This window comes from Cryptotermes secundus, unplaced genomic scaffold (assembly GCF_002891405.2).
Source record: "Cryptotermes secundus unplaced genomic scaffold, Csec_1.0 scaffold152, whole genome shotgun sequence".
NCBI lineage: Eukaryota > Metazoa > Arthropoda > Insecta > Blattodea > Kalotermitidae > Cryptotermes > Cryptotermes secundus.
In genome coordinates, this window is record NW_019720705.1 from 2,005,320 (window position 1) to 2,023,176 (window position 17,857).

The window sequence follows — 17,857 nt, forward strand, 5'->3', positions numbered from 1 at the left end:
TAAAACAGATGATACGTGTAGCAACCACCGTGATGTGAAGGGTTACACAACGTAATAGAACTGTGGATATTCCACGATTTATGTTGCCTCCTCGATAGCCTCACTGAGTGAAATCACATAATTTGAATATAGTTTTCCCTTCTTCCACCTACATTCCTGCTCTGCAACCCGCAAAGCAATTGCTCGACCTTTCTTCACCTCGCTGTGTCAGTCAGCAGGCAGTTCTCAATAGAGTCAGCTCTAGTAACTGAAATCAGTCTAAATTAATTGATCTCATTAAAATGAAAACATTCTTCGAAGTCACACATAACGCGGTATATCTGTAATTAATATGCAAATGCTGGTATTCAAATTCCTGCGACTAGCTATAGGTTTCTTGTGAAATGAAGCTCTTATAAAACGTGGATTTCACAATGCTTAATTAAAGTAGTTAAATGTGTAACTTACCATAAATGTTGCCTCAGTCATGCCTTTCATTTTATATTTTTAAATGTCCGTTTTTCAGTAGCGGCTTATATGCTATGCGAGATCTGTAAAACTGGAGCTGTCACGAAGTTCCGTGGTGCCAAATGAAACTCTGGTTTTTATCTGACAGCTACGAATATATAGTCTTTTAACATGTAATTATTAAATAGGTCAGTTTGTTCATGCTCTAGACTGTATAATAAAAGTGTTTCAGGACACGCTTTGTGTACCGATGGCTTTACAGAAGTTTTGTCTCACAGTTCACCGTAGTTGCCTCTGCTCGTGACTGACTACAACCTCAGATGTATAATTTTCGCGGAGTTTAAGTGAAACTATTTTCTTTATTGCTAGTGGAGTGGGACTAAGTCCCTTGTACTGCAGCCACTTCTGGCCTATTGTACCAGCCCCAGATGATAGGTGAGGGTGATTGTGGAGCAATTGGTGGAATGAAGATTGGCAGGGGAAACCGAAGTACTCGGAGAAAACCTGCCCCAGCGCCACTTTGTCCGCCACAAATCCCTCTTGACCAGACCCGGGATTGAACCCAGGCCGCCGCGGTGGGAAGCCAGCAACTAACCGCTTGAGCTTTGGCGCGGCCCGGTTATATGAAACCAAGTAACCAAGTAACAAGAAACAAACTAGCTAACTAGAAGGGTGAAGTAAGTAACTGTCCAACAAAACAAATGTGTGTTGCAGGGCTTTTGAGCACCAAATAATTCTTTTGGGTCCATCACAGTGGCTGCGCGGTCTAAGGCATGAACTGTCTTTGTTCGCTTGAACGCCAGATCGTGGGTTCGAATTCCACTAAGGCATGGATGTCTCTGTGCGTTTGTTCTGTGTTCGTGTTGTTCTGCATGTGAGTAGCGGCCTTGCGAATGGCCGATCCCCCGTCCAAGGAGTCCTACTCACAGTGCATATAATTAAAGAATGAAAGGCGGACGGATGAATAGATAGAGAGATCTTCATCTGATCAGAACTTCCTGAAGAGCATTATCTAGCGGAATATTTGGTAGAAGATCTCCATCTTTCGGATGAAAATCGCTGAACTTCTACCAGACTGCACTGAATCACATCAAACAGGTTGATCTAGCAGAAAATCTCTAGACTTGTATCCTAAAAGTTCTCTGTTCGAAACTCGACAGGAATACCTGTTATTCTTAATGAAATTTTTGTTACTTTTCCTCAGTCCCTACAAGAAATTTTCGGGGAAATACCACAAGTAGGACATAACCGTGCCCTTCCAATCCACTTCATCATTTGGCCTATCATATGGCGCTACATAATATCTACCTCATGACTCGTGGTACGCGGGTTCAAACCCGGTGGAGGTCGTGGAATTTTTAAGGGCGGAAAAATTCAGGGAACAAGTCCTCCGGGAGGGACTTTAAGCCGTGGGTCCCGTGTCGTAGCTATACGGCACGTAAAAGAACCTCATATCTGCAAAGGAGGTCACTGAGCCAAATTCAAGGACATTTCCCGCCCAACAGTAGTCTCTAACGCCTCTGATAGATGGGGGAAGCATTATAGATACCGCTAAGCCAGTAGAGGCCGAACTCGCTGGCTCGGTCGGGACTGATGGTACGCACCAGTGTCGGTAGGGTATAGAGACTGGTAGAATATCATAGAGGGAAGCACAATGGACCAATATTGGTCTAAGTGCATGGGGAAACCCACCCTCTCTAATAACTAACTAACTAACTAACTACATAATATCTATATGGATAGCGTCATTATACAACCATTGAAACGGAAGCAAATCTAAACGGTGTCACGTCACAGAAGATACTACTTGTCATAGCCACACAGTTGATAAGCTAATAACCCATGAAAGAATTTCTTGAAACCTGCACTACATCAGCTCATGCCTTACGTTCACGCTCATTTACGTAAAACCTGTCTCGAATAGACTTTATTTCATAGAGACATGTTCGTTCAAGATGAACTAGAAGGGCAGGAGTGACTTTTCGTTATTTGATATGCGTTTTCTACTCATTCGGCAGTGTGTTTGTGTGGAAAGAATTTATACTTTGAGATTTATCGTTGGAAACGCACTTGTGACCTCCGACTACTCTCCCACTAAAATCATTGCAACAAGTTGTGTCCACAGGAAACCCTGCTGAATCTATGAAGAAATATATGGCCAAATACCAGTTCGCTTTCAAAGGGAATATTGTCTCTTCCCTAATACAACTGAAATATTTATCAGTTAGACAGGAGAAATATGTTCGTTGCAAGTAATCACAGATGTAACAAATGGAAAACATGTTGGGAGAATTGACAACCAGTTTCCTTACGGTCTCCCTGTCTGATGGTTGAAGTTCCTGTGCCATGCGAAGAGGAGTACGCCGTTCCTTTGGCAGGCAACCTTACGGAAGATGCTAAATCTGTCTGAATTTGCCAATTTTAGTTTTTCGACAGGGCTGGCAGAATAATATTCTGAACTGAATGGTGACCAGAGCCTCCGGATTGCCCGCTGCTACTGGCATCAGCAAATATTTTATTGTAAGAATAAACAACACCGTGATGAGAAGAATGTGATTCTGCTGAGTTTCGTGAAAAGAACCGCAAATTATTTAAAAATATCAATAAGGGACCATGCATTACGCAAGTACTAATTAAATATCTTAATAAAATAAACCTTGGATTTCTGCATTTTTTAAATTGCATTTTATTTGAGGAAAATTGAGAATTAATTATTACAAATTTATGATAGGTAATGTAATATAATTATGGACTAGACGTACGACAGGCGTTTTTCATGATTGCTTTCCTAAGCCTTATAGAATTAAGAAAACCTCAATGTGCTAGGACAAATTGTTCTCGAGTAATAACCAGAAAACGTGATAAGTGTCTAGAATTTCTCCAGGAAGGTCACCTGTCATCATGACAAATTTGGTCGAAGTGAAAATGTAAGTGTATAAAGAACAGACAGACATTTATACTTGTATGATTAATCGACTTTCAATTCGAAGTGTCTCTGCATGATTTTCACAACCTCATTGTAGACGAAAATCATGCTTTGTCTTTCCATCATTTATTGCAAATTCAGAGGGCACACGCTAACTTGCTGCTTTGTCGTCACTTGGATTCAAGTTATAATTGATATTTTATTCTAAACGGACGGCACTTCTTAAAAATATGACGTCATTTGCATTTTCTTTACATTTCGTTTGGTGTACAAGAAACAGGAGTAAGGTGATGTTGACCTCAAGCCTGACCCTCCGTGGAAGTAAAGGAGTGCGGACGCAATTTTAAAAGAAAAGTAAAATGTTAGAGCAATTCCTAGGCTGCTGAGGAGAATATTTGAACCGAAGAAGGATGAAGTGACAGTAGGTTGGAGAAAACTGCTTAATGAGGATCTTCATAGCTTGTAATAATTAGAATGATCAGATCAAAGAGGATGAGTTGCGCAGGGCATGTAGCACGAATAGGGGGGAAAAGGAATCCATATAGGATATTGGTGGGAAAGCCAGCAGGAAATAGACCACTGGGAAGACCAAGGCGTAGACGGTGGACAATGTTAAAATGAATCTTATTGAAATAGGAAGGAATGGTATTGATTGAATTGTTCTGGCTCAGGATAAGTACCAGTAGATGGCTCTTGTGAACAAGGTAATGAACCTTCGGGTTACATAAAATTCTGGGAATATCTTGAGTAGCTGCGGATTTGGCTTCTCCTCAAGAAAGGCTCAGCTCCATAAGTAAGTAAGTAATAATTTCCTTGCACCACTAATAATGTTTCGTACATATAATATACGGGACATAAGTCATTAAGTCTGGTGTATCCCTTCTAGGAATATTACGCTCTCAGACACATGTGAGTATATTGTATGTTGCAAGAGTCGAAGAACTTGTTGGCTTTCAGAATGTTGTACTGCTTAAATTTAGGACCAGGCTTCAACAGAACTGTTTGTTTTATTTGTGAAGGAGAATTTCCTTTTCAACATAATCTTACATCATTCGTACAGGGATTGGCACATTTTGTATTACAGAAGGAACCCTGCGGACACTGGTTTTCAATAATTCGTAGCTTAATTGCATCACAGGATTTGTATGCTGTTATGTTTGTGCAGAGAAATTCATTGCCATTGCATGCCCTGCCCTCTAGCGGCACTTCTGCAATAGTGCCTGTAGTCAGTTCTGTATAAATGTTCCAGTCTTGAGCTGCATCACCATTGGATGATTTCAGTTGAGCTGATAATATCTGCTCCAATGTTGCGAGCAGAACCTACAAGATAAGTAAATACAAATGTAAAGTTATTTTTAAGTTTAATTAATTAAACATCTTTCCGTGAAGACGTGCTGGGGAGTAGAGATGTAGATCCTCATATTCATCAGTGTGGCACTAGTGGGAGGTGGGTGGTCAGCATTATGTGTCAGCTGCCTTATCACCGGGTAAAAGAAAGTAGGGCATAAGAAAATTATTTTAAGTCCATGATTTATTTAAACCGTCTTGCAGTGCATACACTCATTTATCTCCTTATCTCCCTCGCACTACATGTTTCGGCATAACAATGCCACACACACACGCAGTCACAGGAGCAAGACATAACAAAAGCACAACACACACAAGACAGTGAAGGAGTGCTCCAGCAGAGGAGAATGAGCGTGACTGGCGTAGTGAGGGGCGACGTAGCGATGTGGTATCCTGAACAATTTTAATATTTTTAACGTTTGACAATGTATATGATAGATACATATTTTTATTATTTTAATATGAGAACAAGGNTTAATTCATTAATAAGTAATGTATTTTTTCCTTTCAATCTTCAGAGATAAATTCGTCTGTACTTTGCAGTTCGTGTAGAGAAAAATTTCACACGCTTTAAATAATTCGTGTCAGTCTGATTATGGGTGTGTTTCACTTATCTTTCTCTAACATTATATATATTTTTTTATTATGAAAATCGACCTAAGAATATCAATTTAAATGATATATTTACAAGTAACTATAACTGTAGGATAAAATCATATGTTACATATTAACTTCAGCTTCATCTGAAAACCCACGTCACATCTCATGGTTAAAATGCAGAGAATAAAAAGATTTTCAGATAATATTTGGGGGATCGTTCAGTTTTTCTATAAGACTGTGTCTCTAATGGGGGAAAAAATAGCCTGTGAGTCGTTACTTTTCATAACTTGTACTTTCTCCAATTATAATTAGAATGATCAAGGCAAAGAGGATGAGATGGGCAGGACATGTAACACGAATTGGGGAGAAGAGGAATGCATATAGTGTATTGATTGGAAAGCCAGAAGGAAAGAGACCACTGGGAAAACCCAGGCCTAAGTGAGTGAGCAATATTAAAATGGATCTTGGAGAGATAGGGTAGGATGGTATGGATTGGATTGGTCTGGCTCAGGATAGGGACCAGTGGAGGGCTCTTGTGAAGACGGTAATGAACCTTTGGGTTCATAAAATGCGGCAGAACCAAAGAAACCGGCAATTTGACACACGCCGCCGTGACAACCTCAGACCTCAGCTCAGAACTGAAGATGACGACCATCTGATATGTTTCGACTCTAGCTTACTGAAGGAATAAAGGTGTTTTGGAGGAATCTGCTGCCTCCATCTTCACAGTAAAAAGGAAAATTTCCTTACTCTTTTACCTTGAAAAATGAGACAGCAGATGTGACCGAAACATTGGTACCAACTGCCAAACTACACGACAACACAACCTAGAAGAAATAAATCTTGATACTGCTGTCAGAACCTTTAGTATCGGAATGTAATTTCTGTCCACCATCTCTTGGCTAAAGCTAGGCATTCTAGAAGTAAGAATATGTACGGGCACCTTTTCTAATATAACCTACACACTGGAATATGGGAGAAACGAAAGTTCACATCCTGCATATCTTTAGAAGTGACGAGCAAATTTTGACATCATTGTAAATGCATACACTAAAACTATTATTATGGGGAGAATATATTAAACTTTCAAATAACTCCTATATTATCTTCAGAAATGTAATAATATTAATAAAGATATATAATGTATTTAGTTTACAACTTACCACAAATATTATCAATCTCGTCCCAATCATTCTCTAATATACTAGCTTCTTCAACAAAAGTGAAGTTTTCGTAACTGGCCAAAATAACGAGTTCTGCCGTCTCTTTCGAAGTGCTCGAACTCTCTCTCATAGTTATGCATATATATAGGCTAGACTTGATACTAGTAATTGCAAAATGGTTTAGTTTGTTCTTCCTTAAGCAATATGCAATAAATATCAGTAAAACGTTCGTATAATCTGGGCTGTGAGTGCCCTTGCTCCACATGTTAGTATCATAGAATCAGCCGTTCTCTGTCCTGCTTCCCATACACGTGTAATTGGCGGAAGAACACATTAAGTACCGCACACAAAATGCAAGATTACCAGCTGGAACCAACCGACATACCGTGCTGCACAGTCATCGTGACAAGTGCACTGTTACACAGCGCGCCGAGAAATTCTCCGCGGTTTTCACAGAAGTACGGAACTGCACCCTATCCTAACTTACTTTATTCTAGTATATAAAATTACACCTAACCTTAAATATATCCTCTCAAATAATTCTAGATCTCTCAAATTTTGGCGTCTCCTAGTGTGTTTCAAACCAAATATTATATCTAGCTTCTTTTCTCGCCTTTATTCCAACATTATTATAATGGCAAATAAGTAACTAATTATGTATTTTCTTCCATCCTCCTGTTAATTACTTTTTACATGAAAATCCTCTCCCCTACGTCATGTCCTCAAGCACTCTCATATGTTTTTCTCTTGCAGTAAGAAAGTCAGAATTTCACAAGGGTATATAAATAATATAAATAAAAGTTATAATATAATAATATGAATAATATTGTCACGTGTTGGGAGTTTGACACGCGACAGATAACTTCATGCCGTCTTAGAGGTAGCGAATTTATTCCACATTCGCTCTTACATTTACACAGTTCACAATTACACCACTACTGCCGTTTGCAGTATCACAAATACTTCTCCTGTAGTCATTTCCATTCACTCGATGCAACTCGACTCGGCGACTGCTAGACTGCAACTGACCTGGTTACTCCGGTAATCCACCTCGTTATGTAGCTTCCGCACTGACAACACAGAATACAGTTACGTGATAGCTACCACTGTTGCGTAAACGCCGTGTTTACAAGCGTTGCTGGGGAACGTTGCCGAGAGTTGTTTATTGCTGCGTAGTAACCGCGGTGTCCCCTGTTACGTCACAATGCGAAGTGCTGTTACGTCACCGGGGGGGATGGAGATGGAGTGTTGACTGGCCTGTTACCGTAGCAGCGGCAGTTGCTCTGATGCTGTTACGTCACCGCTGGAGGAAGGGGGTGTTTACCGACCGTTGCGCCGTCCACGTCACAATATATACATCTACGAAGAAAGTGTGCGTCTATTTGTTCGTTCTTCATACAGTTTAATATCATATTTAACCATATTTGGCATTATGGCATATTCCATTGTGCAGCACATGAATTCTGCTTCAGTGAAGTGATCATTAGCGATTGTCTCCAGGGTAGGTAATGGTATAATTATAATTATTCATTTACACTTCATCTAGAGATACTGCCTGCTGTTCAGACTACATGGCATCGAATGACATGATTATTACTAAATAATGAATTGGAAATCATGTGAAAGGAAACGGCTATGGAGTAAACTGAGGTACAACTCTTCTGTGAATCGTCTGAAGGGACTACGAAAAGAAAGAAACAGCTGAGTCAGGATTGTAAATGTTACAAGTGTAACCACCTCGGTATATTCTTATTGATGTCAATGTTCACAGAAATAAACGGCGGTTTTCATTTTCAACAACTTGACGGGTAATCGGAACCTAAGATACGATTTTGTATCCAGTAGAGGAGAAGAGGTTTGTTGAGACTGAAAGAAGCAGAAATTAATTTGTATCCATAAATTCATAAGATGCTAAGTGTCACCGACAGCTAAAGATCTAGCAGCAATAATTTCGCCTTAATCGGGGGTCATTTTATTCTACAGTTATGTTAATACGAAGACTCTGCAGATAGCCATGATAATTTACTAAATCGACGCACAGAGGGGCCTGACAAGATATTATCAGGCTTTTTGAAGTCAATATCTTTTACATATTTGCCCTGTTCTTAAAATATTTGCCCCGATGTATACGTATATACGTGTAAACTTCCGGACAGGGACAAATCAGTGAAATAACTAGGGGTCCGGATCTTTATGCGCTAAAAACACTTAAAATATGCACTAAAACACTTAAAATATGTGCTGAAAAGCGGGAAAATATGCACCAAAAATAAAACAATATGCACTTAAGAAACAGGTCACTTTATTCAGACTCGCCTATTTACATGTATCATTCACTGCAGAAAGTAGCATCTCAACAGGCAACTAGAAGTCTTTCAGTGTTTTCTGGAGACAAACTTCGTCTGTTGTCCGTCAAAATGAGATTATAGGCTGAGAATGATCTTTCTACATCAACTGACGTGATTGGACAGTATTTATACACTGGCGCCGAAGGTTAGGAACATTCATCTGGCAAAGATACCCCAATTCCACTCAAGTACCGACTAATTGACTGAATCTTTTTTAGTCCTGGGTTCGAATTCAACACCATTTCTAACTTACATTTAATCTTGTCTCCAATTTCGCCAAGTGCGAAATTCAGTGAACAAGTTGCTTTCTGAACGAGTTCAAGTGAGTCGTGAAGGAGTGCACCACAAGATTCTAAGCTCTCAATGGCTTTTGAAAGTGTAGAAAAATGTGCATGGGTAAAATTCACATCTTGATAAACAGTATCACTTCCAAACACCACTTTTGCTTCAAGGACACATGCATTCTCATCTTCAAGTTTTGTAACCACTTCTTTTACTTTATTGAAATTCTCCTGATAAAATGAAACTGCGGATAGCCATGTCCCCCCCCTAGTTAGGACAGGTTCAGGTGGCAGAGGAACCTGAGGTAGGCAATCTCTGTAGAACTGGACACGAGCTGGTGCTTTCAGAGACAGTTATTTCCCCCCTTGCAATTAAATCGTTAACAGCTGGAAACTGTGCGTGTATTTTTTCTGCAATACGGTGTAATCCGTGCGCTAAACAGGTTACGTGTAAGATCTGGATAAAACACTTGTAAGGCCTTTGCTGCTTTCAACATATAGGAAGCTGCATCTGTGAGTAATACAAGCACCTTACAACAATTATTCTCAATTTCAGATGGCCTTAGTAGTCACAAAGAATCATTTACAAATCTTGCTATTGTCCTATGGTTGGTTTTCTCTAGTACTTTACAAGCAAGAAGATGAGGGTTGCCGGGTTCGTCTGGATGTAGCTTAACAGCAACGAAATTTGCTATTCATCGGCCACATAAATCGGTTGTCTCATCCTTAATTATCCTTAATTTCAAACATATATGCAGAAATATGCACTTAAGTTTAGAATATGCAATAACGACCAAAAACCCTCAAAATATTCATTTGCATATGCGCATATGCTTTTTAAAGAATCCGGGCCATAGTAATTGTTGTGGTTTTATTTCCCTTATTTATAAATGGTTACCACCGGAAAGATATTACAATTAACTAACTAACTAATTCTAATTCTATTGAGCTGATCACGTCTTGAGACGCCGCCAGTCAGTCTCGTACTGAAGAATTTTCCAAATTTTATGGTACCTGAAAGTTCACTGCCTTGTTTAGAACCTGAGCTAGATTCTGACGGAAATAATTAAATGGTATTTTTGATAAAATTAAATAAAAGCTTAGAAATGTGAAGGTTGAGAGATGCAGGTAAGGTCTAAACGGTCTTTTGGAATTGTTTACAGGACACTTTATGTATTAACCTAGAAATGAATGTAGATAAAAACAAGTACAGATAAGGTGCAATAAAAATCTGGAACAAGGTTGCAGCGTAACAATAACTAATAAATAATACAAAAGCATGGCATAATTTAAATACTTGAAACAAACAGAGAAATTAGGGTAGAATATGTTTAGCAAGCTGCTCATAGTCGCGTGTCATGTTTAATATCACACAATCATCAATGGGTTTACTGGAACACGTGTGAAATTCAACAAGCCCACACTGACTTCAGAATTTCTTGAAGTGAAAATGTTTTCAATGAGAGATGTGGACAGAGAAGAGGCTGCCCACTTTTGTTCATCACCGGAAATATGCACATATATACACGTACAATAGGTCTGTATGAAGTCACAGATATATGTATATATTGTATATGTATAACGTATATAAAACTTATTCTGGCGTTTTTGTTGCGTCTTTTTAATATTATTGATTATGTTTACTTAACTGCATAGTTAAATGGGAACTGATGGAAGGATTATTTCCTGTTCTTTATTTCACGACTCCGCTAGTATCTCAGACTAGGCCTACAGAGCATTGAACTGTAGAAACAACTTGCGATAATGAATTTGAAGGGATTTGGAAGGAATCGTGATATAATCAAGGTACTATACTAGTATTTTTCTGGATAGACTGAGGAAACCCAATAAAATTCTCAGTATGGCCGATTTCCGAACCGAGGTGAGGATGGAGCATCTACTGATCCCATGTCTTGAGCTTTCTGTTTAGTTTCTTGAGGTGGAGGGAGACTGAGTCCACTTGGTACGTCGGCCACTAACTGGCCTCTTGTAGCAGTCCCAGGTGATAGATGATGATGATTATGAGTACTCAGTGGAATGAGAATAGGCAAGGGAAACCGAAGAAATCGAAGAAAACCTACCCAAGTGCCAAGTTGCCCACCACAAATCCCGCATGACTCGACCTGAGATCGAACCCGGGCCGCCGAGGTGGGAAGCTGGCGGCTAACCGCCTGAGCTATGTCGCGGTCACTGTCTAGAGCTTTACAGCCACATCAGGTTGTTCGATGTGAAGGTGATTAATAGGATGAAAGAATTAGAAGAACAAATAGAAAGAAAGAAAATTGAATTTTAGATCACGTAAAAATGGTAAAAGTTGCCTATTGAACAGTTTCTTGTGTTGATTTCTATAAAGAAGCCGGTTCCTCTTCGTAGCCTATATTCAGCACGAATAGTTCTAACTGCTGAGCTGTGACGGGATATGGGTCTTGCATTGATATTTCCAGAAGTCAGATCACATCCAGAGGTGGAGGGTCGGTGGCTCTGAGACAGGCATACGTACCTGTCGGGATTTAGGAAGATTATGAAACCTCAAACAACATTATCCTGAACTTTCCGAAAATGCAATAGACATTATAACCTGTACACCGAGAGTTTCGAACGTCTCCTCTCCGTAATATGGCTGAGAACATGGCAACACATGAAGACAAAACCATCGACTCAAAGTAGCGTCTCTCAGTGGAATGCGTGACCATATATCCCAGAAAATAGATATATTTAGAATCTGTGTTGTTTATATTCCTGCCTTACGATCCCTGATTTATTGGGTTGGACACATTTGTCGGAAATTTTATGATGTACACACGAAGTTAGCCTTCAACTTAACAAAGCCGTTTATAATACCTCTGCAGTATATTGCATTCTATTTAATGCAATGCTCTGGCATGCTCCAACATTCTACACACCTTTACATCAACATTAATTTATCCGTCGCGTTAATGTTTTGATTCATATGACTCAAGACTACTCACATTAACTGGGCGCCATGTGGAGTCCTCAAGGTTCAGGTTTGGCCGTACGGGGAAAGCATGTACGCGTGCTAGCCTGATCGGTTTTGCATGAGAATACCAGGGGCGTTGGGATGACCAAACTTTTCGCTGAATAATCATTCATTCACCGGTCACGGTAGCCGAGCGGTCTAAGGCATGTACTGTCTTCGCTCGCTTGGAAACCGGGATCGTGGGTTCGAATCCCACTAGGGCATGGATGTTTAGTTTGTGTGTGTGCGTTTTTCTGTGTGTAAGATGTGTAAGATCTAGAAAAACCGAAGTGAACGGAGAAGTTCATGGAGGTAGGCCTAGGCCCACTGGGGCTGTAGTAGCAAGGAAAAGAAAATAATGGACACAGTGATCATGTTAATGATCCATTTTGTTCCATAGAAGCAACGGATTTTGTTCGTTACTTCAGCAGCTACGAGCTTTCAACAAGGACATTGCTCCATGGAGATTCAGTGTTCTCATGGCGGTGACTTCAGGGATGTCTGCCAAATGCTTACCGGCCTTTCCGAGTGTTATGCTGTCACATTTTCATTGTGAGAGAGACCAGTGGGGACGGCGGATGCTCTCGGCACGTCAGTCCATAAGCATTTACAAAACTACACGGCGTCACATCCCAGAAGACAGTAATATTCATGTTTAGTAGTGTCGGTCATCAGATTTTCTGTTTTAATGTAAGTAAATCGAAGGATCTGAGTACTGAAGGTTTCTGTCCCTTGGCCGTCGCCATATTTGCTAGGCTCAGTTCCCGATCACTTCAGTGGGTAGGATTTGCCGAGTCTCGAGAAAATACGCAAGATAATATCGGTAGGAATAAACAGAGGAAACGTTCATTTCCATTGCAGCTACTTTTGTCTTTCCTGTTAATCTGGATATTCTTGAAGTAATTGTCTTTTGAGATGTTGTAATCATAAAATCGATTTTTGAATGTGTGTGATTGGCGGAAATTAGCCTGAAGGAAAAAAGGAAAGATTGAATGAAATTTGAATTCGCATCTAAACTAAATATATTTATTGAAATAGTAATATTAAAACAAGGTCATCTGCTTAATGTAATATTTTGTATTTCTACTATGGTTGTACTCTTATATGTAGAGAGTGGTGTTCATTGATTATTATTTCAGTCTTAAATTTACGTAAACAGGCAGCTCCTTGGTTTAATAAATTGTTGTGTGTAGTTAACCCTCACAGATCAGCATAATTAACACAGCGTAAACTGGATGATAACAACAAATTTTATATAAAAATATAATATAGGTTTATATATGTATATAGGAGCCGGGGTAGAGTAGTCGGTATAGGGATTGACTACGGGCTGGACGATTGAGGGGTTGGTGTTTGAGTCCCGTTAGAGTCAAGAACTTCCCCTTCTCTACGTCGTGCAGATCGGCTCTGGGGTCCTCTCGGCCTTCTATCCAGAGGGTGCCGGGGGTCCTTTCACCGGGGTTAAAGCGGCCGGAGCGTGAAGCTGACCACTCACCTCCAAATAGTGCCGAGGTCAAAAAACGTGATCTATTACATCCGCTCCGCCATACGCCTTCATGGCTTAGTGCTTAATTAGATAATTTGAGGGACAACTTTAAATTTTATAGGCTTACATGTAAGAATAATTATAAGACATAACAGAAGTACACAGTTTATTAGCTTATCGGTATCGTATACGATTTATAAAACAAATTTATTAATATCTAAACTCTTTTTTTTTCAGATATTGTAAGATACATACCGACATATTATCTTAGTGAAAAACTTCATGATATCTTATGATTACTTGATTATTCGTAAAATCTGTCATGTAACCTTTGGACTATTCAGTCTGCCATAAACACTTCACTACTGCATTCTTTTCCTTGTGTGCCTGTTTTGTATGACAGGTTTCAGAGACAATTTGCTTGTGAAATGAAACATCCAACAGCTATACGCTTCATATTAACATTGACGTATGTCGTTAATACACGGATTTTTGCATTTCCAGTAGCAGTAATATCCGGGCGGACAGCGATACTGTGGGTACGGCCAAGATCCTGCTGAGCATAATACAAAGGACGTGGCACTGTTACAGAGAAATCCCTGTAAATTGCAAAGGTTTGGCGGGGGACAACGATAAAATTCTGAACATTGTTTAATAGTAGGATCGAAGTTGTCTGGGGAGCAAGATCCTTTGGAGAATATTAAATTCCGTGAAGGGCCTTCTATGCACTTATAATATGAAGAGCAGCTCCCGAGTACTGGGTATATCCCTGGAAATTTACAGGTAAATCCACCAAAGCGACCTTTGTCTCCAGTGTAAGTCAGCTCTCCATGAACTGGTTCTTCGTGTGTTACATTTCCAATATTTAATTCCACTTGCGCCAGTGTGAACCTTGTACGTAATTCTACCAGAACCTGTAAAATATATGTTATACAATTAATCAGCAGGATATGAGGAATGGGTAATGATGATCATTGCGCACCTGTCCATGATGCCGTGCACGTGGTTACCTTTATTCCCCAGAGGAATGGTATATTTCCGTCTTCAGGATAGAAAAACAGTCTTACTCGTCAATTCTGAACATGGAAGCAGTTGGTCTCTTCAAATCTTTATTAACGATCTACCAAACTACATGCTGCCCATGCAGAGATGTTCTAAGCAAATTTGGAGTCAGTAATTTTTATTGAGGAGCTGATTAGTGAGTTAGTGAGGAGTTAGTTCGTTGGTGAATGAGAGTTAGATAACAGCTGGTGTTCACTTGTTGTAAGCTGTTGCCGTGAGAAATTGGTAGCTGAGGCTGGAGACATTTCAGGAACCCAGAGGAAAGGGAACGCCCGCCGTCGAAAGAGAGCAACGGCAAGTGAAGACTGTAACAGACAGAACTAGTGTGTCCCATTGTGATTTGTGAAGCAGAGTAACGAGTTTTATAAGTGTGTAATAAATCCGATTACCAATCAAAACTCTTATCACGTGACAGTATTGTATTTCTACCCTGCCAGGTAGAAAAATTTGAAGTGCGAAGCAACTGGAATATAGATTATAAAAAAATATACATATTATAAGGTGGCGCGCGGCAGCATATTTGGTTGAGGCATTATGCTACAAGTCGGAAGGTCGCGGGTTCGATTCCCGATGAAGACATTGGATTTTTTTTCCAAATGACCTAATCCTTCCAGCCGCACTATGGTCCTGGGATCGATTCAGCCTCTAACAGAAAAAAGTACCAGAAATCTTCCTGGGAGTAAAGGGTGACCGGCGCGTAAGGCTGACAATCATACCGCCATCTGTGAACCGATTATTTAGAAAATATGGGAGCCTCGACATCTCCCAAAGTATGGACTTTCATGGCCTGTTACAGGGATAATCTTACCTTACTTTTTTACATTGTTATTCTTTACAGAAAATTAAAGAAATTCATATTATAAAGATTCATTACCAATAACAGTTTTGAATGTAAGAAATTAATGTAAACCTGCATTTACCTATACCTGATCAGCACCATTCCCAGCCCACCAGTTTTGAGCCTACTTAAGCAAACGATTTTAATTTAAAATTCTGAGAATCCCCCGTCATGCATATCGAAATAATGTTTCAGTCAGCTCACAATTGTGTGCAATACTGCACTGTTTCCTGTGTGTTTACACGGGGCGATGTCTCCAGTAAATTCTACATCAACGTGATCACGTAAATATGCTTCTTTTACTAATTTGGCGGACAAGGCTAACCGAATTAGTCTGTTCTATTAATAATCTTCCTATGTTTATGAAACTTCCTACAGCTATATCCAGTCTTCTTTTTTTTTTAATTCGCTTAGGGGGGTGGGGGGGAGTCCAACTGGGTCCATTCGGTACGGCGGTCACTGATTGGCCTATTGTAGCCTGTCCCCGATGATTATGATGATGGAGAATTTGGTGGAATGAAGATTGGCAGGGGAAACCGAAGTACTCGGAGAAAACCCGCCCCAGCGCCACTTTGTTCACCACAAATCCCACTTGACCAGACCCGGGATCGAATCCGGGCCGCCGCGGTGGGAAGCCAGCGACTAACCGCTTGAGCTATGGCGCGGCCCATCCAGGCCTCCTACATACAGTTCAGGCGAGATGTTTTTCTGAAAGAAAATATTTCATGCTTTATGAATGGAAGCTGGAAAAGCATCTACTAGATTCTAGACGGTACAATATATTAGTGCGTATTGCTATTGAAATGTATGCAACATTGAAAGTGTATGAAATTCATGTAAACTAAAGGACATATGTTGTCAGAAACTTGTTAGGTCGAAAGAAGAAATCCACGTAGTATATGTAGAACGCAAAACTTACCGCTAGTAGACCTATCAACTGCAGTGAATTTGACATTGTAAACACGATAATTTTTATTTAACAAGCGCTGCTATGAATTCGTATAAGATTGATATAACTGCATGAATTGTGAAGGTATCTCCATTTGCTTCTGAAGTAGGTAGCTTATATTGATGTCTGTGAATTCATACGCACCAAAGAAATGGGTATAATTTGGTTCAGTTTATCCTTCCTCTAAATATTAAGCCATAAATTTCGGTAATACTTTTGTTTATCTGCGCCTTGGAGATAGCATTGTACCCAAACTTCGGTCCGTAAAGCATGTCAGTAGGTATATTTACATGACAGTTTACGAAATTGTCTGCCTACTTGTTAAAGCAGCAAGAGATGATGACTTTCATAACTTAGTTTTGTTCTTAACATAGTTTGAAATCGCTCTGTATTTCCTTCATTGCCAATATGTATATGCAAATATACTGTTCAAAGGCAAAAAAAAAAAATTGGCTCCAGTGGTAAGGCTTCTGACTTGTATTGGTGAGGTTAACTGGAGATCCTATAAAATAGTACAGAAGTATGCACACCCCCTCCACCCCACGATCTCTGACGATCAGTGAAAATCTCAATTCTACACACTGTCGCAGATTTCCATCAGGCTTTTCTGTGGCAGTAGCAACGCAGATATCTTCAAAACGTCCCTGCAAGCACAGCTTGTACAAACAAGAAATTCATTCATTCATCTGTAATCTGTCAAGATGACAGGTCCACAGTCTCTTCCAAAACAATTCCTCCACTTAATGCGATCTAGAGCTTTCTCCTTCGAATGAAAATAACCTCTTCTGTCCCCAAGGTCATCCGGCATCTTCTTACGTCTTCTTCCTCGTCTTCTTGTCACTTCTATCCGCCCCTCTATCTTTCCTTCGATAGCTTCTTTTAGAAGGCAGTTTCTGCGTAAAACATGACCAATCCAATTAGCCTTCCATTTTCCTATTTCGTGTAGGATATTCCTCTGCTCACTGACTCTAATTAACACTTCTTCATTTCTCACATAATCGGTCCAACTGATCTTCTCCATCCTTCTCCAACGCCACATTTCTAAGCTTTCCAGGTGTTTCTAATCTATTGCCCTAAGTGCCCAAGTTTCAGCCCCATACAAAGCAATGCCCCAAATTTAGCATTTCATTACTTTCTTTCTCAAATTTAAATCCAATTTGCTGGTAAAAAGATTCTTCTTCTTGCTAAATGCAGCTTTTGCCATGGCAATCCTAGATTTAATTTCACAAGTACACCTTACATCATTTGATAACAAGATACCCAAATATTTAAAACATTTCACATTCTCCAGTTGTGTCTGGTCTATCTTTATTGTGACTGGGTTTGGTTGTCTCGAAATTTTCATTACTTTTGTTTTCTCCACATTCATTTCCATGCCATAGCACCTTCCAATTTCAATTAATCTATCAATCATGCCCTGTAGCATGGTTTCT

The 17,857-nt window shown here is 39.8% G+C and overlaps 2 protein-coding genes and 1 long non-coding RNA gene across 4 annotated transcripts in view; 2 read left to right on the forward strand and 1 right to left on the reverse strand.

Moving 5' to 3' along the window:
* LOC111871108 overlaps positions 1–17,857 on the forward strand; it is a 286,680-nt gene that overhangs the window by 227,761 nt on the left and 41,062 nt on the right. The window lies entirely within an intron of this gene.
* The window catches only part of LOC111871382 (chitin-binding lectin 1-like), a 157,135-nt gene that overhangs the window by 132,844 nt on the left and 6,434 nt on the right, over positions 1–17,857 (forward strand). The window contains exon 1 of one of the 2 annotated variants that reach the window (XM_033754183.1): positions 10,579–10,649. The exons of the other annotated variant lie outside the window; for it this stretch is intronic. The gene's annotated coding sequence lies outside the window, so the exon portion shown is untranslated. Of the gene's footprint in view, positions 1–10,578; positions 10,650–17,857 lie in introns of those variants that run through there. 2 annotated transcript variants of the gene reach the window in all.
* LOC111871399 lies at positions 4,362–6,576 on the reverse strand. Its single transcript, XR_002844017.2, has 2 exons — positions 6,484–6,576; positions 4,362–4,693 (listed from the first exon to the last, which is right to left on the reverse strand). It is a non-coding gene; the product is annotated as an uncharacterized LOC111871399 (long non-coding RNA).